This window comes from Lepeophtheirus salmonis, chromosome 5, assembly GCF_016086655.4.
Source record: "Lepeophtheirus salmonis chromosome 5, UVic_Lsal_1.4, whole genome shotgun sequence".
In the NCBI taxonomy this organism is placed as follows: domain Eukaryota; kingdom Metazoa; phylum Arthropoda; class Copepoda; order Siphonostomatoida; family Caligidae; genus Lepeophtheirus; species Lepeophtheirus salmonis.
The window spans coordinates 49,132,156-49,157,278 of record NC_052135.2 but is presented as its reverse complement, the minus strand read 5'-3'; the positions used below and the strand labels follow the sequence as shown (position 1 = coordinate 49,157,278).

The 25,123-nt window shown below is 31.8% G+C and overlaps 1 protein-coding gene and 1 long non-coding RNA gene across 2 annotated transcripts in view; one reads left to right on the top strand and one right to left on the bottom strand.

Annotated features, from left to right (window-relative positions):
• LOC121117292 (microtubule-actin cross-linking factor 1-like) overlaps positions 1-25,123 on the top strand; it is a 233,642-nt gene that overhangs the window by 84,006 nt on the left and 124,513 nt on the right.
• LOC139905482 (uncharacterized) lies at positions 15,904-18,717 on the bottom strand. The gene is made up of 3 exons (XR_011780269.1): positions 18,409-18,717; positions 16,859-18,334; positions 15,904-16,798 (listed from the first exon to the last, which is right to left on the bottom strand). It is a non-coding gene; the product is annotated as an uncharacterized lncRNA (long non-coding RNA).

Here is a 25,123-nt window from a genome sequence, read left to right as displayed (position 1 = left end):
TGTGTCGTGACAAAACATGTTATCCGCAAAAAGGTATTTGCAAGTAAACATGATATGTAAGTCCTTTCATTGATACAGATATTGCAAAATATGGCGTATTAATTATTGTTTAGGGGAAAGCGGGCTTGAGTTGGGGACTTGAATAAAGGGCTATTACTAGGATTTATCTTATTCTTTCTTTTTTTGTGCTTTGACCAATCTTTTATTATTTTAACAGAATGATTTTTAATACATAAATTCCTAATTTGACAAATACATATATGTTTAAAAGTGATTTTAATTTACAAAAAAAAACTTCTTTTTTTTTTATTCGACTCTTAAAATTATTTAATTTCTTTTTAAACAATGTGACAAAATTAATATTGAATACTTAAAATTTAGAAAATGATAAAAAACATATTGTTTGAGACTTATCTTCGACTCAAAACCTAAGAACAACGACCGTAATTGGATTCAAAAGTCATTTCAATTTTTTAACTGGATATATGTTACTTTTATTTTGCGGTTTCTCTGTTTTATTAAACTCCTGCTTTTTGATCATCTACTATCACTTCAACAAGTCTGATTAAATGTTGGTATATTAAATTGTTATAAGCAATTGCAAATGATCATTAAAATATAACGCAACCTCACTTTTGTAAAAAAATCCTATTAAAACTTTAGGTGTGAGCATTTCTTTAGATGTAATTTTTTACTCATAGCGTCATATTGGGCAAAAGGCCTCAAAATGGCTAAGTCTTTGAGGAGGAGGAGAAAAATATTAAGCTGAAAACTGGACAGTCTAATATTAGGTTCAGTAAAAAGTTCTGAGCGTTTTTCCGATATGTCTTTAGTGAGCTACATCTTACGATGATTAGATTGCATCAAAAAAGCTTAAAAGTGTGCTCAAAGGTTAACCCTACACTTACAAAAAGTGCATTCACAGTTTTGTGTTTGATGAAGCCAGTTGTGTGTTACGGCATTCCAAAATGGAAGTAAAAAAAAAAAAAAATCCACACATTCTTCAGTATCACTACGACCAAGGTGAAAAGGTGGAGCAGCCTGCCAAAAAAATTGTACTGTTCATGGACCCAATACAGTATCGAATGCAACAGAAAAGCGGTGGTTCCAACGATGTAATTCTGGTAATATGGACATCGAAAATGGGGATAAGATAATAGAAATCGTCGAGTTTGAACGGCATGTTAACACTTATTAAATCGTCCAGGAAGGGAAAATTAGCCAGAAAACCTTTTGGAACCATCTAAATCGGATATTCTTACCAATATTAATTTATTGTCAAAATAAAGCGAAAAAACGCTCAGAACTTTTTACTTCACCTATTAATATAACATATAATACGAGTTGAATTCAATCTTCCTCAGGAAACTTTTTTTAACTGTTTGACTATTTCCAAATACCTTTGTGGCCTTGTGCTGAATGTATCTACACACGTATATCATGCTTTCTGTCCTTCAATACATTATTATTTAGTAAGCACACATACGATTATACTAATGAAATACACCATGGATGATCGACTGACCATATTGAACCAATTCTTATTAATTCATACATACATAAATATTTATATACGATTAATACTCCTGATATTAATATTACATAACAAAATATCATAATAATTCTAGGGTTAATGGCATTCAATATTTTGACATATTACATTCATAGTGAATAATACTAGTTAGCGGAATATTATTTATGCAAAAATGAACTAATCTGCGTGTTTTTAATATGGCATTTGTCATTTCATATGTACGTTGAGCATATGTTAAGGCCTATGCGATTTAAAAGCAACTACTCCCTTGGGATTTTTATATATAAGTTTTTACACTTTACACTCATGGTCATTACCATGGACATATACTTTTGGGGGAAGAATGTTTGATTTTGATATTTTTTGGATAAAAAAAGATTGATTACTTTTTTATTGAGAAAAAAAAACATTTTTTGAATATATCTTTTTTTGAGAAAATTATATTTCTTGATGATGTATTTTTACAAAAGACATTTTTGATGACCAAGGATATCTACCGAAAAATATAATTTCAACAAAATTAGTACTATAAATATATCTTTGTCTGAGCTCTCTTAATCATTAATGTAGCACCCCTTAGTGACAATGATGGCTTCCAGGCGGTACCTGAAGGTCTGGCACCCGTTGCAGCTATAATTATCTGTCATGGCATCCATGACAGTTCCTTTGAGGGCCTCGGTGTTTGGAACAGAGGATATGCTTTTCTTACCATGGTGGTATCAAAATTAGCCTCTCCACCCCCAAAAGGATCTTTATATCCACTCTTTTTTATAGCTCTCCGGAAAGTACGGCTTGAAACCCCGATATCTCTTGCATGGGCTCTCATGGACTTGGGGTGATTGTCCTGGGCTGTTTTCTTTAACTCATGCAGGTCCAGTTTGGCCTTTTTGACGTAGCCCTTCTTCCTCTCCAACGTTTCGGACTTGTTAACAGTGTAGATGGTGTTCTTGTAGACGCCCAACTTCTTGGAGTGCACGAATAGAAATTCTTTTATTAAGGTTCAAGTCTCATTTTCTCAACTTGTACGTAAGCTTGAGAGCTCAAATTTGTTTGGTTCCCTAACTAATTGCTTATGCTTTAATATATCGAAACACGAATTAATTTCAATAAGTCAACCTTCAATAATTAGTAAGTGTTCTGATTTCAATGGACCACCCGGTAATTTGAGCGAATAATTTTTGATTTATTTAGAAAAGAAATTACTTGATGACATTTTTTTTTACAAAACACATTTATTGATGACCTAAATAACCACGCATATTTATACTAGTTTTTTAAATCATAAGTTGTTCAAAAGCTCGAGTCAAGTTGTGAGTCTTTCAACTGTTTAAATCTATGTATAGTCATAGTTTTTTAACAGCAAGTCCAGATCGAGTCTAAATCATAATCTAATATGTAAGAGTGGGAGAAAGCCCCTATATTGCAAGTCCAACAAGAGTCCAAAGTATTTGGTATCGAGCCTCGAGTTGAGGCTCATCTCTATTATTCACTCATATCAATGGTGTCTAAATACATTGTTTTGCCATTGTTTGTCTGTAATCTCACTCTCTCCAGTCTCAACTAAGATTGTGATGTGATTAGTATCTATAATAAACATGTTAATTCATTCATTCATATATTATTTACTGTAAATAGGATCTCTTTTTTATATACCATTATTAAAAAATGATGTAAAAATATCTTACCTTATTTGGTCCGTCAACACAAAAGTAAGCTAGAATGAGTTTAGATTACATTCGTGCATTTACATTAACAAATAGTTATCTTCTATTTCCATCAACAAATAGTATTCTTATAAACCCTGGCAAAAATATCATATAAAGCAACAAAAATTCATGGTCAGAATAAAGGATTAGAAAATTAGATATTATTTGAAAGAGGTCATATCCGGGCCAAATTCAATCACATAAATTAAAAAGAGGCACTAAAGTATATTCAAAATTCTTGTGCATCTCAACTCGTACCAGAAGTTTGTCTATTGTATTGTAAATATATTATGTACTGTCATAAGGGTTTTGATATTGGAGAGGCCTGATTTGGTTTGTTGTCGTTGGATTGACTATGGCTGACTCACCGTTAAAAACCGATAAATACTAATATTGAAAACATATTCAGGACCCAGACTCCCTAGTAATGATTACTACACTGTATAGGTATATGATGTACAAAATTTAATTGGAAATATATCGAAAACAAAAAAGCTAGAATGATTTTTCTCAAATTTGAAGGCGTATTACATTTGTATTCTACGACGAATGATCGTGAATTTATATCAAAAATTATTCGTAAAAACGCTTTGGGTGCGTCGCCATTTGCTTTTAAAGTAGAAAAAATTGATGGTTACTTTAAGAAAATTGAAAATTGAAATGTTATTGGAAAGGAGTAATATTGGGCCAATAATAGTCTCTTAAATCAAATAAAGGCTCTAGCATATATTGTTAGGGAGGGGGCCTTGGTTTTTAGAATTACATTTTTTGAAAAAAAAAAAGATTGAAATCCATAGCTCTTCACAAAAATTTAAATTTCTTGGAAAAAAATTTGAAAAATTAAATTAGTGCTTTTTTGAGGTGAAAGGTTGGGCTGATGGGCTTTTTTGATAATTTAGACCCAAAAGATTTTTTTTATTTAATTTAAATTTTAAAAATTTCAGAAAAGACTAAATTTGAACGAATTACAACTCCAACAAAAAAAGTTTTATTATTTTTTTTTTTTCTTGGAAATTATTACGAGAATAATTTTTTAGAAAAGAAGAGAATTTATTCTATTCTAATAACTATAAAAACTCTGCAAAAGGGGGGTGGGCTATGGTCTCTTGGCCCCTATGTTTCCAGTGACACTGGCCACTGACTGTAAGCATATATGAATTTTTAAAAAATTGGTCGTTTTTCCTTTGCTTAGTTTTTGTTCCAGATTGTTTTTATACTGACGCAACATTTTCTTTTTATTTTTGTACATGATTTTTTTTTTTTTTGTGTGTAAGTGTGTGTTAACTCACCAGCATGATTACATATATCAAAATTAAAGCTACGTATCCATATATTTCATTGGACTCAGTCTCAAAACCTTGTAATAATAAAAAGTGTTTCCCACTAAAAATTTAAGCCATCAAGAAGTCCTACATCACTACTAATTGACTGTGATGAATCGCTTGTCTTTTTTTAATTGCGCTCTTGTATAACAAATAATATATATCAAAATGATATAATGGATATCACAGATTCTCCATTCCTCCCCCCACCCTACACATAATGACACATATGACCTTCTTTTATTATTATTTATGTGCGAATCCAGGTCTATGGACATTAGACACCGAACAAGGCAAGATTTGAAATATGTAATTATGCCGAGAGGTTACATAGGGACATTAGGTTGATCACATTTTGATTTCCAAAAAATTTAAGGTGCTAATATTTTGAAATAAATAAATTGTAGGTTAACTTAGTGTTGTGTTTACTTTACTCGATTGAGTCGAGTTGATAAAATTAAATAAAAAATTTATATTGAGATTTTTGACTTTTTGGTTAGAAATTGAGAATGATTTATTCAGGATAACACACTGACTGTTCTTGCTGGTGATTATATATATTTAAAAAATGATTTTTTACACATAACAACTTTAAATTCAGAATTGTAATTTTTGAAAAAAACAACATGGTTTTTGTACTTTTTTGATAATACAATGATTTTTTTTTTTTTTCCTCACTTGAAGGTCATAATTAAGAATTTAGCCACATTATTTATGTTCCCTATATTTTTGCAATTACATCCATGAAGCTTTTGATCTAAATAATTGTCAAACTACTCAAATCCAGGGGAGTTGCTGGCTTTCGTCATTTGAGACTAACACCAAAAAATATCAATACCGGGATAGAATAGCTTATACAAATAGGTTTACTTTAAGATAGCAGAGGGTGTCCGCGTTGCAGGGCTGAATAGAGGAGAACAGAAACAAAGAATGAGGGTAGAATAAAAATGACAGAGAGGGATGTAGAAAGATACAAAGGGAGGAGAGGAGGGGGAAGAGACAGAGATACAAAGAAAGAGAAAAGGAGGTAATGTTTTGATGACAAAAATGACCTCGAAAGGTCCAAAAAATATCCTTGGAGCATGATTCGTTATTGTATACGTCTACTTGCTAAATTTCAGACTGATCTGTTCCACCATTTCTGATTCCATGAGTGATAACTCCAATAACAGACCTATAAATATATATAAGATATGATAAAAAAATTGGGCTCCCCCCCCCCCACCAATAGACAAGCGACACCCCTCCTCAAATCCATTGATTTACATGGAAATCTTTACCATGTTGATTTTCAGTTTCTTTTGTTTATTTTTCTTTTATTTAGTATAAACATTAGTAATACAGATGTTATTTTACTAATAATTTTTCGTTCTATATTCCAGGTAAGTGACTAAGACGATAAAGGGTAATAAGATATAGCCATAAAGGTAGACATTTGTCAACTTCACGAATGAATCAGAATAGGAGCCCATATCATTATAAATGAATGATATGGAATAAGAAGATTGATAGGTTGTGATTGTTTATTAGTTTGAGCTTTGATTATATAACTAAATAAGTTGGTATAAGTACATTCTTATCCGCCTTGGATCTGTTCACACTTTTTTCCGTTCATCCATTCATTTCTTAATAAAACCCGCTCATTCCTACAATTTTTGGAAAAACAAAACACAATTTTCGTAGAAAATTAGAACTAGTGCTGTAGCAGTTCCTATTTATTAGGTCCAGTCAAGTCTTTGGATCGGTCCTTAAGTGGCAATAAAGTTGAGTCACTTCATCAAGGACCAAACTCCATACTTTTTACGACTTGATTTGCAAGTCTTCAGTCCGATTTAAGAACTTACACATAAATAATTTGTACATCGTTTAAAAGTTAAATTTGAGTGCATGAGCTGGTAGGAAGTTGTTTGTTGTTTTTGGTAGCAGCCCATAAGTGTTTGGCGTCAGTTAAATATAGCATCAACTATGTATTTATTCCGCAATAACGGAAAAGGAAGAGTCTCCTTGTTGTAATCCGCACCGGTCGAGACAATGTCTTAAGCCTGAACAGTTCATCTGTCTGGAGAGTCAGGAAGGAACTAGAAGAGTATGTAGGTAATTATGAATCATCCAAAAGTCAACTGATCACACGATGAGTGTTTGTGTTTGTTTGGCTCCGAACTCATCGGACCTCAACTCCATCTCTTTTTGTACAAGCACTGTTGAGCAACACATCAACAGATCCTCATCCAACACCAAATCCGAGCTGATTTTTAGGATCCGGGAAGAATTCTGGAATCTTCCTATAGATTCTGTAATCAATACCTACTTCCGTTTCTGAGGTCGAGTCGAGACCGTTTTGATTCTCTATCAGCCTAACTAAGCCAATCCGCCAAGTAAAACCCTTGTCACATGGATTTATTTATTTCTCTATTGTTGCATTACTCGGAAAAAGTTGCAATTATAGAATAATTCATGACGTGCACAGCACCAAAAACAGTTGACAAAAATAAATCATGGCCATTTAAATTTGGACAAAAATGATCATGTGGTCGTCGTATCATCACTAGGTTCTAGCCTTGGTCATGGGGTAAAATATGTTTTGAAATAAAAAAATAAAAGGTGCAAAGAAATGCACTACGTTAATTGTTTTTGTTTTTTTCTCGTTCAGGCGCCCAGGCGTTCAAAAAGGAACACAAAAGCATAACCTGACATCATTTCCCGCTCAATATAAATGTTAGATTCTTATAAAATTAGCACATCACATTTCGGAATGGTTGGGACAAAGGGGAAAATAAATCTAGGGAAACGGTTCACAACTTTGTTTTCCATTTCCTTCCATTGTTTTTGTTTTTTTAGGATTTAATTATAATTGACCTTTTTATGAACTTTTTTGTTGTAAAAGTATACTTTTTAATCATTAATCTTTATTATATTATATCAAGCTACATAGCTTATAATAATTAATCTATAAAAGAAGGATTAATTGAGTTTGAGGGAATGATGATATATCACATATTATTATCTACTTATATGAAATCACAGTTTGTTAGTTTTTTACTAATGATACACATAAGTTTTATATGTGTGGCCTATCAATACAAAAGCAGGCATGGATAATGGACCGGTTTTGTTCGAAAATTATACAGAAAAAATAGATCTTAATCCGGTCTCACAAACAAAAATGATTTAACTTTTTTTTAAAAGTACATTGTGCAAGGTAAATTTGTGGACTTGACTGTAAATAAATCTGGATTAACTTAGAGTGTATATTAAAAAAAAACTATGTTATGGTTTCATTTGATTAAAAGTAAGTACTATTTCGATTAATAAACAAATACAAAAAAACTTTCAAAAATTAGCAGTTGTCAACGATGAGGCGAAAAAGCAGAGGATGTCTGATTTGCTCCAAGCCCAAGTGAGTGTTCAGAAGATCATAAAGTTCTTATATAATCCAAAATGGTGAATTGTCACATATCCCAATGTCTGCAAATGAATGATTATCAAAATACGATATGAGATCTCCTTCTCTTACTACGAGGAGAGACGACATAAACAAGTAAAGTCCTAGCTATTGTTCAATGAGTTTGGCTAAAAGATCTATAGATTTTATCTAATAGTAAGCAATGTAAAAAGTTTGAGACTCACTACGTATATTAATTATACACACTTGTATATGTGTTAGTTAGCGGAAGTGGGCAGGGAAAGTCAAGTCCAAGTTGAGTCTCAGGGGTAGAGTCAAAGTCCTGGAATATTTCCCTCAAGTCCTCACATTTTAATGGAGTTCTCTTCCAGACCATAATCATTATTTAGGATCCACAGTGTTAAAGTTTCCCTTGATTTAAGTATAAACAGCGAGTCTTCAAATATGGACTCGATTCCAACTCCCCACCTCTGTTAATTAGTAGACACTGATCCTCACTTTTACACACATAATAGCAGCCTTAAGTCTGTTGTGACATCCAATGTGTGTCATTCCTTAAAGGACTAAACCACATAACACCTCTGACAAATTAAAAGTCAAATATATCTTGTATATAACATATAAGAAGTTAAAAATAAACATTAAATAACTAATTTGTTATTTCTTTTTGCTTCTATTATGATAATTAATTAATGACTCTATATATTATGTACACAAAAGAAACATTTAAGAAAAATAAAATGGTCGAATACACGCAAGCCTTGTTAGTATGTAGATATATGCTTGCATTCCAGTGCCTCTTACTAAGGAAAAAAAGGATTCAGTCTCTGTAAAGATATCTTATGGAGATAATAGTGGTAATTCGTGATGGAGTAAGTTTATGAAGGGATCATCATCCGTTTGAGGGGTTGCAAATAGGATTTGATTACATCAACATGCGTCTGTTCCATATACGTGCATGGATATATAAAGCCATAGAAAAATCCTTAAAGACACAGGCGCGTTTTATATATATATATATATGCTTATTGCTTGGATAAAGAGAGCGCTCTTTCTATGAATTTTTTTATGATAGTTTGTACAAAATTCATAATGAAAAATAGCTTCATTAGTAAGGGGTACATAAGTGCTTGGTAATCGTCATGTGTGAGTGACTCCTGTTTGTAGCAAAGTGTATTGAAAGTAATGTACATATTATGGAGTAAATATTGATCTTATATATATTTTTGGGACGAAGACATTAAGGATTGGATTCGTTTCCATTTCATAAAATAGAATAATATCCCACCGGAAATATTAATATTATTGTTATAAAACAACAAACAGAGAAAAAAAAAAAAAAAACTACAGTGAAATTTGTATTTGGGGTTACAACAATTATGTGTATTTTTAAAATAAAAGAGAATGAAACAAAAAAAAATCCAAAACAACGTCGCCGACTATGCGTTTTAAAAGGTTGATTATATGAATTTAACCTCACCTAACATTTGTACACATTGTATGTGTATATGATCAGCTCTTTCCGTTCGAACAGCTGTGCACCTGGAAAAATTACTACACATACTCTACTCCTCTCTATATAGATAGACAGTACAATGCTTCACCATTAATTTAATCCTTAGTTGTATGTATTTCCCCTAATATTACTTACGAATACACTCCGGGCTACTCAAGTTTATTACATCCTTTAAGAATGATTCCTTAATCTCCACCGTTAGGCCATGATCCGTGACTGTATATCCCCTCCAAACTGTTGTGGATGTTGGATACATCATGGAAGTTTAAGTGATTCTCCGCGGGATCGGAGTCCATTGATTGAATGCGGTGAGAGTCCGGATCCAACACTAAGAGCACATCACCATCTATTAGGCGGCTTTAGTTTCCGTTCCAATTCTTCTCCTTCATACTCCATTTCGTCCAGATCCTCCTCTTTGGAGGACAGCTCATCTCTGGAGCATCCACTATATTCCAATCACTGTCAACAACAAACAACGCAGCAATCACAGCTCAAAGGGACTCATTCTCTCCTACTCCTTGATAAAAGAGAAACTTTGCAGCCTTGGTATGAGGCTAAAGTAGTGCCTTATGTCAAATTCCGACCCAGGACTTGTGATGAAGTGTCGGATGAGTTTCGACGTGTTGGTATTGGACTCTGTTTTCGAGGTAAGGTGACCCTGAATTAGTTTTCATTCGACCATATTATGAAGCCTACCAAAAATTTCAATTTTTTTTGGAAATCAGGACTCTCCTGATGAGTGGTCTTCAAGAAGTAATATATTTTATTCATAAATACATAGAGGAGGGGATCTAAAAATTAAGAATGTTCCATCGGAGGGATATCAATTTTTGGATAAACACAGACAAGGGGTCAAAAATTGTCCTTTCCTCCGGCCGTCATAAATTTATGACGGCTAATATTCATTCTATACAATTAGATTTTTTTCCCTCTGTACAATGACTCTTTCGTCTTGGAACAATAACTAAGCCAGCTTTAGCAAAGTTTGGAGCATATTAGGCAATTTTAATGATTTTGTAGTCCTTTTGACCTGTCTCAAATTTGTATTTTGTATAAGTATAAATATATTTTTTGATCTTTTAGGGGTCTAAGAGGCATTGCTCAGTGATTTGCTTCATCCTTGTCCGTTATCAAAGATAAATAATTTACCAAAATGTAAGCCAACTTAATTGAAATCATAGATATCGTATAAAAAGAAGGAACATTATCTTTGATAAAACAGGGAAACTGTAAATCATCATTGAGCGCATCTTAGACCCCATAAATGGTTAAAAACAAGGTGGCTAATTTCGAGCAAAAAAAACATATATTTTTGGTAGTTAAAATGATTTGCTAAAGTGGTCATTGTACACAGGAGAAAATGTCTTTTTGCAGAGAGGGGAATATTTAATTGAGATAATTTATGTAATATTCATGTACTTATTTATGCAAACTTCCACTATTGTCTCTCATTAACCAATCTCCCTAATTACCCGATTTTGCAATCTTCCTCTCCAGCCATTCAATTTCTCTCATTATTGCAATGAGTATATAATTTCTTATCTATTAATTTTATATTGCACGAATCATTCACAAAGTATAATTCCCTTATCTTCAAGACAGATTTTTTTTTCCTTAAAAAAAGGCGCCATTTCTAGTAGCAAATCAAGTCATTCCAATTTAAATTACTACTGGAGCCTAACATCTGGACTATTATAGAGTGGTCTACTCACGTCAAAGATTGCATAAAAAGTCTAAAACAACACCATATTGGAGGCAGTGTTGTTGATATACATAATTATTAAACAAAAACTACAATTTTCTTATCAAAAAATCTTAATCTAAGGGCTTAAATAATATTGTGAAGGAGTAATGTTTTTTATCGCGTCGTTGACTCTATTGCATATCCAAACCTTTCCTCCAAAAAAATATATAAAAAAATAACCCAAATCAGTTACCTATCTTTCTTATCTATGGAATTGTTAGTTGCTTATCAAGAATTAATTCGATTTGAATTCAATTAATAAATGTCCAGAACACTGATATGAGGAAAGGAAGTAAAAAAAAGGACGACACAATACAATGTACAATGGGTAAGGCGGTTGGTTTGTTTTTCAACTTTTTTCGAATTTTGATTAAGCCGACTTCAGAAATTTTTTTGTTAGAAAATAAACTATGCAAAAATGTTTTTGATCATGACTGCGTACCTATGAACGAAATAGATGAAACATCCCAACTAGACGGGTTTGTTTTTCAACTTTTTTTCGAATTTTGATTACGGCAAGCTCAGAAAAGATTAGAGTTACTAAGAAAATCACCGATGCAAAATTTTATGCCCCTACAATGTCATATTTAGGTAGTACATCTAGTTAAAAGTTTTAAAGGAGACAAAAGTTATTCATTTCGTCGATAAAGATTAAAATATAGAATTAATAATTGTTTTGTATTTATTAATTATGATAGACATTATTCTAACCTATAAAAAAACATATTAAATATTTTTTCTAAAGCTACTCTATGGAGCAAAAAGAGAGAATAACGTAAGATAATTTTGATTCTTTCTTTCCAAAAAAGTAAAAAAAGGTTGCGCGCTATATGCGGATCATCAAATATCCTAACTTTTTCTGTTCCATGTGAACATTTTACAAAAAAAAAACTTGTACACAAAATTTTATAGGTTAAAAAAAAGTCCATTAAAATTATTTCATTCAAAATAACTAATAATGACTTCTTAGTATACATACATATTCAATAAGTAAAGAGTTTTGGCATTTTTTTTATAAGTTGATCGAGATGTGCCACCTCAAGATTACCTCGTAGGACAATCAGACCCCTTTAATGTACATATTTATGTACCTAAAAGTGGGGTAACGCCATGTTATCCTTTTGAATCTTGGTTCCAATATCAGGCCTCTAATAAAGATGATCAACTTCCAAAATAATAACGTCACTTTATAAAAATTATTTTAGGGGAAATCATAATTTAACACGGCCTCACTAACGCAAAAATATACGCTGTATTTTGTTATGAACTGTCGATTTTTTTTTTCATCTTTGGGGTACACTGTATAAGTTTCCCCGCACGTCATACTTTATCCTTCTATTTCGAAATTGGCGACAGCGGAAATAGAAATTCAATCATCACAACCTTTTTATAATAAAGAACATTATTCAGACAATTAACACATTGGAGGATTCTAAAAGTAGATGGAAGATCTCACTATGTAGAAGAGGTTGTAAGTGGGTATCTTATGGAGTATTGGGGAGGAAAGGAGAGAATTGGAGTCAATCAGTAGCCTGAAAAATGAGACGGGAGGAGATCATATCTCATTATGTAAGGCACTGCCATTTTTCCCCGCATCTAAGCCTCATCAAGGACATATAATAGGAGTACGGTGCAGTACCTGAGTACATTACTCATGCCTTTTTTGTGTCTTCGTTTATTATATTGCTTGATTGTCTTACACCAAATGACCAATAGGAACCTATTTAGAGTCCTCACTTGAATGAAGGATTGAACACGTTAAATTTTACTCCTTGCTCACTCCGGTTTTGAGGGATATGGCATAAAGCTCTCTATTATACTGTATTTATATTTATAACAATCAAATGAGTCAACTTTTCTGGGAGATACGTTATTTAATCATTGAATACTAATGTGGGGTTATATAAATTTAAATATTTTGTACATAAAACGGCTTTAATTTAAAAGTATATTATAAAAAATGATATATTTATTCTCCCTCTCGTTTTTTACAAATATAGACCTAAGTTCTAGACCTTTGATCTTGTACTCCTTAGCCTCATCCATCAGTCCACGAATAGACTCTCGAGTTCCTCTCCTTCTCTCTCCTATATTCACCATAAGAGGTAAACTCACTATCTCCTCTAGTTATTTTTTTATTATTAAAAGGTTCCGATAATTGAATTTTCTCCAATTTCGAGATAGAAACTATGACGTGCGGGCAAACTTATACAATGTACCCTTTCTTTTCTTCCGATGAATATTCTGAACGTAGACATTAATGTAATTGTAATTAGTTTTTGTAGTTCAGCAGTGAGCTATTTCCTACGACTATGGACATATGATAATCCCATGATGAAAAAGAATAAGACATGACCTAAGTAAAACATATATAATCTGCAAGATGTTAGTTTCTGTAGCCTAGAATAAAATAATTATATATTACTATAGGGCATGGGTGTCTCTTCTACGTGATAATGATAATTATCATTCATTGAGTTGTATTATTTTGTTACAATACGACGTCACTCTCTGTCGCCTGCTTGACAAACTAATTTTAATAAACAATTTCTCATGTCCTATTGGATAACTCTATTTAACTGATTTTGGGTTTTTTTTTGTCTATTACATTTCTGAAGAAAGGTTGGGAGATACACTATAAGTATATAATATATGTTAAAAGTATAAAAATGAATTTACAACTTTTTCTATATTTTATTAAATTAATAAATGGTTTCACGTGAATGTGATCTCTGTTTTTTAATTTACTAATTAAATGCTCTGTTTGTCCCAAAAGTCATTTAGTTTTTATGACACATTTTGCTTTATTTTACAGATTCAATTGTTATTATATAATAACATTTATGATTGATTAGTACTAATTGGTATCTTTGGCATATATAGTACACGGTGAAATAGATTGGGTGACGAAATTGTATATAATTTTTTTTAAAGAGAGACATATGGCCTCGCAGAAATATCTACATCTGACCATTTCATAACGACTCTTATTATTTGATATGATAATTACAATGCTATTATAGTATGCAAATATATTTTTATATATTTATTTTAATTATATACCTAACATATTTTGGCAAAATATACCTTCATCCACATATTTTTACATTATGAAAAAGTTAAATTTTTTTTGCCTTTTAACTTTTTTTAAATTATACCTTTTATTTATCTTGAATTAAAACAATGTGATTATTTACATCCCTTGTCATTGAAGGATAGGTTATCCTTCAACCAGCAGATCTTGGAAAACCAATTTTTCGATGTTTGGAATTTTAAAAATTTCAGAATTGTGGGGGAAGCAGTGATTCCTAACCTTTTTATTACCGTGAAATAACCATTTTTGTCCGAAAATTTGGCTCTAAGATTGTTTAAAAAAAATGATGGTTTTAGGACAGTTGGCTGAAAACTTTTTAGCCGAAGGACAATTTGCAAATCTACATTCTCCCGAAGGACAAATCGCCGAAGGACCATTTGGGACATTTACCCCTATAAATGAATTTTATTGATATATGTATATATTTTTTAATACAATTTAAAGTGATAATACTATTGGATTGCAATATGAAGCAAAAGTAGTGAATTAAAATATAGAATCGTATACCTATTATTACATTTAATATCATTTTTCGGCGAAATGTGGGTTCGACAAATTGTCCTTCGGTAAAATGAACATTTGGCAAATTGTCATTCTGTTAAATGTCCGTTCGGCAAAAATGTTTTCGGTCAAAAGTCATTGAATGTTTTTTGGAAAATACATTTCTTCGTGACCTTGAGACCTAAAGGATGCATCGTGGAGTGTCTGGTAAGAAATAACTATTTAAAGGCATTGAGGGCCCATGTGAACATACCTTGTATCCCTAAAACCATTTTTAACATTATTTAAAGATGAAAGGAAATATATTTATTACTTTAATACTTCCTCCTAAGTGGCTACTTAGAGTATGAATGCCCCCTAAAAGGAAGCATATATATGATGAAATATTTAAAAACGATACTTCATGGGCAACAATTTTCTCTTGGAAATATCATAGACGCGAAAAATATGAAGAAAATGGGATCTCTGTAGTTGATATATAAATACTTTGTAAAACTCATAATTTAATGACACAAATATCAAATATATTTTGAACAATTTGCAATTTCTACGTCATATAACATCATATTGAATTATGTACAACATCAGTCATTTTAATTACCAACTATTGATTGATGTTCTCATTTTATTTGGCTTTATAAAAATTACTCAGAGCAATTATATATTTACAAATGTGAAATGTTGGAACTGTGGACCCTTGGATTAATATCTAATGTGCCACATAATACTTAACAATTTTTTTTTTCCATTGAAAAATTGCTAAATTACATCATGAATTTATAAACCATGTAAAGAATATTCAATTATTCCATTAATTATCCCCAATTATTCCCCTTGTTTTTTGATTACAACTTGTATAAACAGTAGCATCTGCAATTTTTTTTTTTCTTAAAAAAAAGGGCATTAGGGAAAATTATGCAGCAGCAGAGCAAAAAAAAAATAATATTTCAATTTTTGTGAATAGTTTTGGATTTTAAATTTAATTTTTAAAACTTTTTTCCAAGAAATATATATTATTTTTTAATAACTGTGAATTTTTGAAATATTTAAAGAAATATATATTATTTGACATCTTATTTATGATTTTTTTTTTTTTCAAAAAACTTAATTTTCTGTTATTGATTTTCAAAAAATTTAATAATTGATATTTTTTTCTATAAAATTAATTTTTTTATGAATAGCTGTAGATTTTTTAAATTTTTTTGGAATAAAGTCTTTTTTGCCTTGCCCTTCAAGATCCACCAAACAACGAAGTCTAGGGAACTCATGTCTGTTGTGGAAGAAGGCCAGAAGACAGCTATGTTCTCCCTCCAGAAATGTTGCATCTTTTTGTGCGTGTGCGTAGAGTAAACCCATAGCTGTCCCTGGGGAACGTGCTCTTCAACCATGGCAAGACATGGTACCTGAGGACCTTGTAGTAGACATTCTTGTTGACTTTCTTGTTGCCCTTGAAGAAGTAGGGAGGTATCTTGCTGCCGTCGGACACCACGACGCCAAGGACCATGACCTGAGCTGGATGTTTAGTCCTGAAGGTTCCCGCAACTTGAGCTCTTGATTCAGGCAAGAAGCGATCATTTCTCCTGTTCATAGCAGCGTCTACTATAAAGATATTTTGTCGGAGTAAATGTTGTGCGTGGAGATCGTACACTATCTGCCATTTTGCTTGTTGTTCGGACATTTTTGATCGTGCAAAAACTAAACAAACATCAAATTATAGCTTTTTGTCAGTTGTTTCACCGAGTACAAAATTGTTAGACTTTTGGAACTGAGGCTACAAGGCCTCGAAGAAGATTCAATTTTTGAGCTCTCACCCTGTAGTTGGCGTCTAGTTACCTCGACAGACGCAACAAATATAAAAAAGTTTAATTTATTACTGCACTATCCCACTAAAATATAAATTTACACTACATTTTTTTCCACAGTTTTTTTTTTTTTTTTTTTGCTGCCTATATTAATGTCCTGACACGGCGTTACCTCACTAAAAAATAAAATTTCACTGTACTTTATTGTCAGATGTAAATGTTTCTGATTTACCCACCTCTAAATCAGTGCTCTGAAGATTAATTGGTTGAATTATCTTACTCTTGACACGCTGTGAAGAAATCCCAATAATTATTAAATAATAGTTCCATATTTGGGAATAATTGGCTAACGTATACCAATAAGTTTAAGCCTTTTTTTCTGTTTTTTCTTGTGGAGGAAAGCCTGCTAAATGTTGATTTTTCGAGGTGTATTTTGAGTCAGTTGTCAATATCTCTGCTTCTATTCCCTTCATCAGTGTTCTAAACCTTAATCGGTTGAATTAGTTTTGAACAATTCCCAACAATTATTGAATAATAAATCCAGAGTTGGAAAGAATTGGCTTACTAATACCAACTGATTTGGGGCCTTTTTTCTGCATTTTCCCCTGGAAGAAACGTTGTGTGATACAATAAAGTTAACGATGTGTTGACCGTTGATTTGTAGAACATAAATTTATTATTGTTTAGCTGTGAACAATTGGACACGAACAAACTTATAAAACATTCATATTCACAACATGGAACAGAGATCTTGAGCCTAGAAAACAGTCAACCAAATATAAAAGACTCATAACCAATTATCAAATGAAGAAAACCCAAATGGTTTAACTATCAAAAGAAAAATTGAGATAATCTTATAAGCTTATAAATAATTCATTTTTTATTTATCAAATATGAGTACATCATGACGTGTGAGGGATGATTCAGGGACCACCATAATTAATATATATTATCTACAAATCAATATTATTAAGATGATTTTTATTTGTGCAATCGATACGCCGAGTTATGAGGTATATTAAAGAAGAAATATTGAATTATAAGTAAAAAATGAATTATATTAATTACATAAGATATAAATTAGAACAAAAATTTGATCCGTCAATCCATGAATTTGATTAGTAACTAGATTAAGTAAGATATGATTGGTTGATTTATGTTTAGTAAACAAACATCGAAATATTTATTGTATGACGAAAATTTTCTCCATACAAAGATAGAAAAAAAGGCCCACAATCAGTTGGTTACTAGCCAAATCCTCCCAACTATAGAGTGATTCTTCACATATATGTAGATAATAATAAAACATTCATCCAAACATTCGTGTTTAACCAAGCAACGTTCAAATTAATGATGGAAGGAAGAAAAGTAGAAAAATTGTCAGCTGACAAAATAAAAAGGTAAAAATATTATTCTCTATGTTTTAGACATAGTAAATACCTATACACATAGCCATTAAAATCCTTTTATGATGCGGATAAAGTATTGTCAATGTCATCATACTTCTTAAGACCGCAATGTATATTAATTAAATACAAAAGACCATTTGATTTGAATATAAATATTTTTTAAATGATGTGTAATTTATAACATTCAACCAGAGGGAACGTGAGGCCTTCTCGGTTTTTTACGCAAGATTGTGTAACATCAGAAGTAGGTTGAGTGAATTGGACATAATCCATTCTTCCGTGCTTTTTTTTAAATATAAAAATCTATAATTTTGCAATAAATATATTATCAGTGGTCAAATATTAATTATTCTTTGGTCACTTTTAATGCATCCTACTCATTTTGTATTTAGTCAGATGGATGTCCACATATGTTTGTTCTTACTTCAACTCCAAGACTGACTTTCCGTTGTCCTTGAACTGTAAGTCTACAACATAAATGTGCTAAGTATTGTGATATAAAGCTTAATGTATGTATATCTCTTAAAATCCCCCTACTCTAATAAGGGGATTACTTAATGCCATTAAGGTAGATATACAAATCGATTCCAGCTTTGGTAGATAAAGGAAAGTCTCGGGATTTTCATAAATATGCACTTTTGTAAGAACTCTTGACGTAATGCAACTCTGATTTTTTTAACTAACTTACTTATTTCCCCACACTCCCTCCCTCTTTCTCTCACTCATCTGCTCTTGATTATGAATGAAGTAGCTATTACCTACTACTGATATTAACAAAAGAGAAAGCCACTTCGAACAGCTGACTAAAGTTTGTTTTTGTATGGTTGTTTAGTAGTATTTGGAAGCGCCTTACTATGTTAAGTTTCTATGGGTAATTACACATCCTTGAGCCGTAAATCCAAAAGAGGAGATTTGGAAAAGAAAAAGAATGAACCGGATCCCCTAATGTTCTTTGATCTTTCAAGATCCGTTTCGGAAAAAGTTATTCCACATGTTCTACCGGCTCCACGAGGACAACCAAGGAGAGTTGCCAATTTATTCGCACCAGGCTAGAGAAAACATTCAATTTTATACATATACAAATATAATACTATCAGGAGGCTATTCAATTAGCAGTCTGACATCAACTTTTGAGCTAAGCTTCAGATTGAATACTAACAGGGCCGGCCTTAACTATTGATGGGCTCTATGCAAAATGGATTCTACAAAGCTCAATATCAGAAGGGATAAGGGTAATAACTGGGATGTATGGAAGTAAAAGCTTATAGCGGGCTGCATAGTTTGCAATGGTCTAAGGCTGGTCCCGAATATTACTTATTCTGGTTTGTAGCGGCAAATATTTCTTTTTTGATTATTTTTATGGACTCTGAGTAAAGCCTTGGCTTTCAATTTTTTCCCCATTTTCCTTTTGTAATTGAATAACCTAGATCTTAAGCTAATTATGTGTCGCACAATTTTTAAATTTCTGAATTATGGTTTTGTATATGTATAAAGTTTGAGCGAGCAATTATAAATTATTCCTTCCAGCTGCCCATCAAAGAGTTTTGACCACAAAGGCCAGCTCCTTACCTGTGCTTCATGGATCATTATTAAGTTTGCGAAATACGTCAATTGAGTCCTTAATTGCAGAGTATAGAGGCAAGTACTTTGTTTTATTTATATATATATTATTTTTTTTCTTGTCCTGGTAAATTAGAGCAAAAGTTGCTTCCTAAACATGTCTAGTATCATGCTTACATTTCATATAGAGGAGAGTTATATATATTATATGTAATATATGGATGTAAGTGTTAGGAGAAATTGCTGCATTGCTCTCTTAGTAGTCATTTGTTGTCGATGTGTGTGAGAAGCCCTTTCTGTGCAAATAACAATAGCAGAGGGAACTTATAAACTATTTTTACTGAATAATATATCATCATCACCAGTTGTTTTTGATTTAGTGCTCTGGTTTAAAAATACTACATAGTGCTATAAATGATTTGGCATGAATGATGTGTATTTTAGTAATCAAGGAAGGAAGCGTCTCTCCAAAGAATTTTATATTCAAGTCTCTGCCACTTATTCGGAATCTGTTTATCCAAAAGGTAAAACGTCACAAAGTAAATCACATAATTCGCCATGCGCATCCAACCAAATATTGAACCAAAATATGTATTTGTATATAATTAAGTATAGGTAGAAGAGGAAGGCATGTTAATTATCCTACTACATACTAATTATATATTCATCCAAATGGGAAACATTTGAATACAATAGTTACAATTAAACGTAATCCCGCATAAGGTTTCGTGATGTATAATCCATCACTTCTTGCGTTATATTATGTATATTCTTTCATTGATTCACCCGGCCACAAAAATATGATGATTTGTATAAAATCCCTGTTATTTTTTTTAATCATTGCAGTAATATGCCACATTAATAATAGTTTCTTGTGATGTTGATGTTATAAAAAATTTATGATGCTTATGACTACATAAAAATGTTTTGTCATTCCAAATTTAGGTCGTTGTGCATTTTATTTTCATAATAATATTATTACTTTATGTTTTCATAAAATAATCTAATGCATAACTAAACACTAGAGTCAAAGAATAGCTTAGTAGTTATATAGTAACGTAACTGGAAGTTTGTAAATATATATCACTTTAATTTACATTGCTAATCTTTGCCAAATATGTCTTGTCTGTCAACTATCATAATAATCCTATCGTGATAAGGTGAATCGTTACAACATTTCTAATAGATTGTTATATTTCCGGAGGAAAAGTACAATTCATATTATATATGTACATACATATTAATGTAATTTAAAAACAAAAATTCAATTGAAGGCTGAATTAAATATTCCTAAAGATGAATTATTATTATTCGTTGTTTTTTCAACGAATTAATCACGGAATATTATCATCCTTTAATTTTTTTTTTTTTGTTTGGTGCCTTAATTATGTGTTTGACTCCTTAATTACTTTTCATTCTTCCAAAACGCAGATATAATATACAGAGATAGATAATGACTAATGGGGCATCAACTTTAATTACCTATTATTTGTTTGTTTAGATATCCTAGGATAGTGGCGCCATCTTGAATTTACTATTGTTTATTAGTAATTTGTGTGCGTATTTGTTTATTACGCCATCTTTCAGATATTGATGTTTTTTTTGCTAAACTAAAAAAAAATACTATTAGCAAGGTGGTGTGTCAGTTTGTACTTTGTAGCTTGTTATGAAAAAAATGGTGCATGGTCATAAAAATTGTGACATCGCTATTTATGTAAGAAACATACTTTTTATTAAAGATATTATCATTGAGGAAGTTGTATTATTTATCTGCCATATAGTTTACAAATAAATATAAGTTAACAACCCCTTCTGTCCCTCTAGGATTCTTTGTAAATGTCAATATATGACTTATATTAGTTGGATATTATTTTGAGTTATAAACTTGAGACTTCCTTATAAGCAATTTCCCGAACAATATACTTAGTTAGAAATGTTTGATTCCTTACATTTTGTCCCGTTTTTGTGGCATTATCCTCGATTTCCTCTTGTTCGTCACATTTAGACACGACTTTGTCATTTTTCTTCATAATTGTCTCGTCTACGTCACAGATAATTTCGCCTATTATTCGTCATGTTTATTCACATTTTGTTTCCTCTATGGTATTAAGCAATTTATCAATTTGTCTTGCTTCGTCACAATTATCTGGATTCGCAACATATTATTCCGTTTTCATGACACTTCGTAACATTATTTCTTGTTTTTATTTTCTCCTGAAGATTTTTTTTTTGTTTTAGTCCAACAAAACATACAAAAACTTGGTTAGTCTAGAAAATAGACTAGGAAATAGTATTATTTTTCGAATCAATAAGGATATTGATGTATACTTGTGAAACTTTTTCCCTTGCGATATGTCACTTGAAAGGAACCAAAGAGATTGCGTAGATAGCAATAGAGTAATGAATGATTTCCCCAGGGCTTATTTTGCCCAGTTGCTAACTAAATTTGATGAAAAAATGATCACATGGTAGTAGTTTCCCCAATTGGTTTTAGCTTTGACCATGAGTCAAAATTATTCATTGGTAGAACAATATAAAAGGGGGGGAAGAAATAAGCGGCCATATGAAATATTGCTTCTGTTCAGGCCCTAAAAAATGAACATAGAATTGTTATTATACTTTTTGATCAACCAGGACTTTAAGAGTTATATTCAACGCACCCTTTCATAAATTACGTTTAAAATGTATTAACGGAAAAATACCGTTTGGACCATAGTGTCATCTGGACCTAGCCCCAGGGATCCAAAATGCGATTAGTAGCATCTAACAGCTTTTTCTCAAAATCAGAGCTTCATTTGAATAGATTCTAGTATATGATTACAGCATGGAATTGAATTTTGAATTTGTTAATAATACAAAATCAACTCCTTCTTAATCTCAAGGGCCAACCAGATGCTTGATCCCAAATAATGTGGGATCATTTGAAAAATCTATTTAAGCTTTTTTAAATAAAGTATGAATTGGCCTTGTAGGTTGTAGTGTTTTTAAGAAATGATCCATTTCCGCTTTATTTTGAAGTGCATGTACTAATAGAAGTAGATCATTTGGATCTATTTCTCTTAGATGGGAGTATATTATAATATGTGAATTTTAATTTCGTTATAGCTTGTTATAAAATGCATTGTATGCCTGCACATACTTTGAATCATCCCAAAAAATGACTCATTAATATTGTCGTTACTTCCTATTAATTTCATATCTTCTGAGAGAAGACCTATATAAATATTTATACTTAGTACAGTAGTTGGAAAGCTGAGATACTCAGCACATTTATACAAGCGTACAAAACATATTTGTCCTCGTTTTAAAAGAGGAAATTACTTCCATCAAAAAGTATTTGTTAAAAACTATAGACCTAATGGTACATATTAATGTTGGGTTTCAGTCTGGATATTCTACACCATTATGACTTTAATCGGGCCTAATTAATTCAAACTAACAAAAAAAAATCAGGCAATACCGGTCTCAAAGAAAAAATTGGTCTAGATCGGTCCAATAGTAAAATTCGGTCTAAATCGGCCCAAAAGGAAATAAGTGGGTCTAGTTCGGTTTTATGCTGAGGTTCCTAACCTTTTTTCTCCAATTCCGCCCTTTTTGAGAGACAACTCCCCATTCTACCGCCACAAAATCGGTCTTTGACAAATTATTTTTTAACCCATGCAGTGTTCAGTCCGTAAATATACGCTTTGTTTTTTTGCCATTTTAATGCCCTTAATTTTTGTTTGCATATATTATATTTTTTTTACTCATATAAATGTAAAAAAATACATTATGCTTTTTTGTTTTTCTTAATTTATTTGGGTCATAAAACCCATACAAAATGTCAACACTGGAAGCATACAGGTTTATGAGAAATTGGATTTGTTTTACCTAAACAAGTGCCTTGGTTCCACTTTCTTAAATGGTTTCAAGGTGGATTCAAGGTCAATCTGGCGGTTTTGCCATTTGGGTTTGATCTCAAAAACGCAATAGTGTTACTTTTATCCAAACATGACTAAGAATACCTCATATATTGGTTGTTTTTATATTAAAACAGTCTCTAAATGGTTTTGATTAGAAATTTTGTTAAACATTAAGAAAAATTGGTTGAAATTTTATAGCTATTTTTATCCGGCCGTTCATTCCAAGGTGTGTCCACAGGGGTGGGTTTGAGTCATCCCCTCCCAAATTAAGGAATTAAAGAATATTAAAACCAAGCCACACCCCCAAATATATATATATATATAATCCTGCCCTACGCCCCTGATTCCCCAGTTGGCATCTCTGACTTTCCCCACCAGTGTAGAATTCCTCAGAGATTAAGAACAATTTGGTCTAGAGTTATACCGATTTACCATATCAATTGCTTATGACGGCATAAGCACTTTCAAATTGTGACACTGTACATTTATGTACATATCTGAGTATATAATGTTACAAATCTCCTTCAACAATGACAGAGATCCCTTGGTTTTAAATAAATATTGGGTTGGACATATGTACAATGTGTGCATAGTACACATGGATTTAATTACAGTGTATTTGATGAACCCCTTCAATGGCCTTCACGAGGATCTTGTTTAGTTTTATATTTAAAATTCTTCCTTCTAGAATATTTATATAATGTGTACATTTGCCTCGACGAGTACAACTGGTGCTTCTTCTTCTTCTTCTTATGTAAGGTTTTGTAATGGAAATATTATTATATTTATGTAGAAACATATGGACGGCTTTTGAATCCTACGCATCTTAGTTCTTACCCCTCCCTTTCTTTTCTTGACGCAAATGCATATGTGTATTATATTAGACACTTCTTGATCTAATAATATTACTTCTATAGTTTGTGGAACCTGAAATAGAAGTATTTCAAATAGAACCCTTTAAATAATATATTCTTATTTTAGTACGTGTACATATTGTATCTCCCAACCTTCCCTTAAAGGATGAATGTAAGTTAGCAAATTCTTGTTAGCTATGGAATCCTTATCTAATAATAATTGTAAGAAATTGATCACGACTACCCTGAGATATGACAAAGAGGAATATGAGGTTCGTCTGAAAAGTTTCCGACCTCAACGTGAAGATGGCAGTAACAGTGAATAAAAGCTAGTTACATTTATCGAACAATTAGAAGAATGTTTTGGAGGGTAGAGGCGTAGCTGTCATGACGGGCCATTAGATCTGCTACAAGCAACTGTGAAGAAAGGAGAGCGGGAAATGGAAATAAACAAAGACATAGTCAATAGTCATATCGATCCTTTATTCTACTCTGAATTCAACAAGAACTTACAATTATAACTCCCGAGCAAATTCATTTATGAGGACCCTCTAATGTTCAATCTGGTTTCGTAGATATGTTGTATGCAGTAGAAGAGGAAGTTCACTCCCAGGAATAAATTAATAATGATGACAGCTACGGAAAAGAAAATTAATTCTTCAGTTTCCCAACTCCAACGAAACGGGCGAGCTAAAAGATCCGTCCGATTTTTTTCACAAGGTATCACCGTAACAGAACACTGACTAGTAAAAAAAGAAGGCGAAATTAGACAGCTG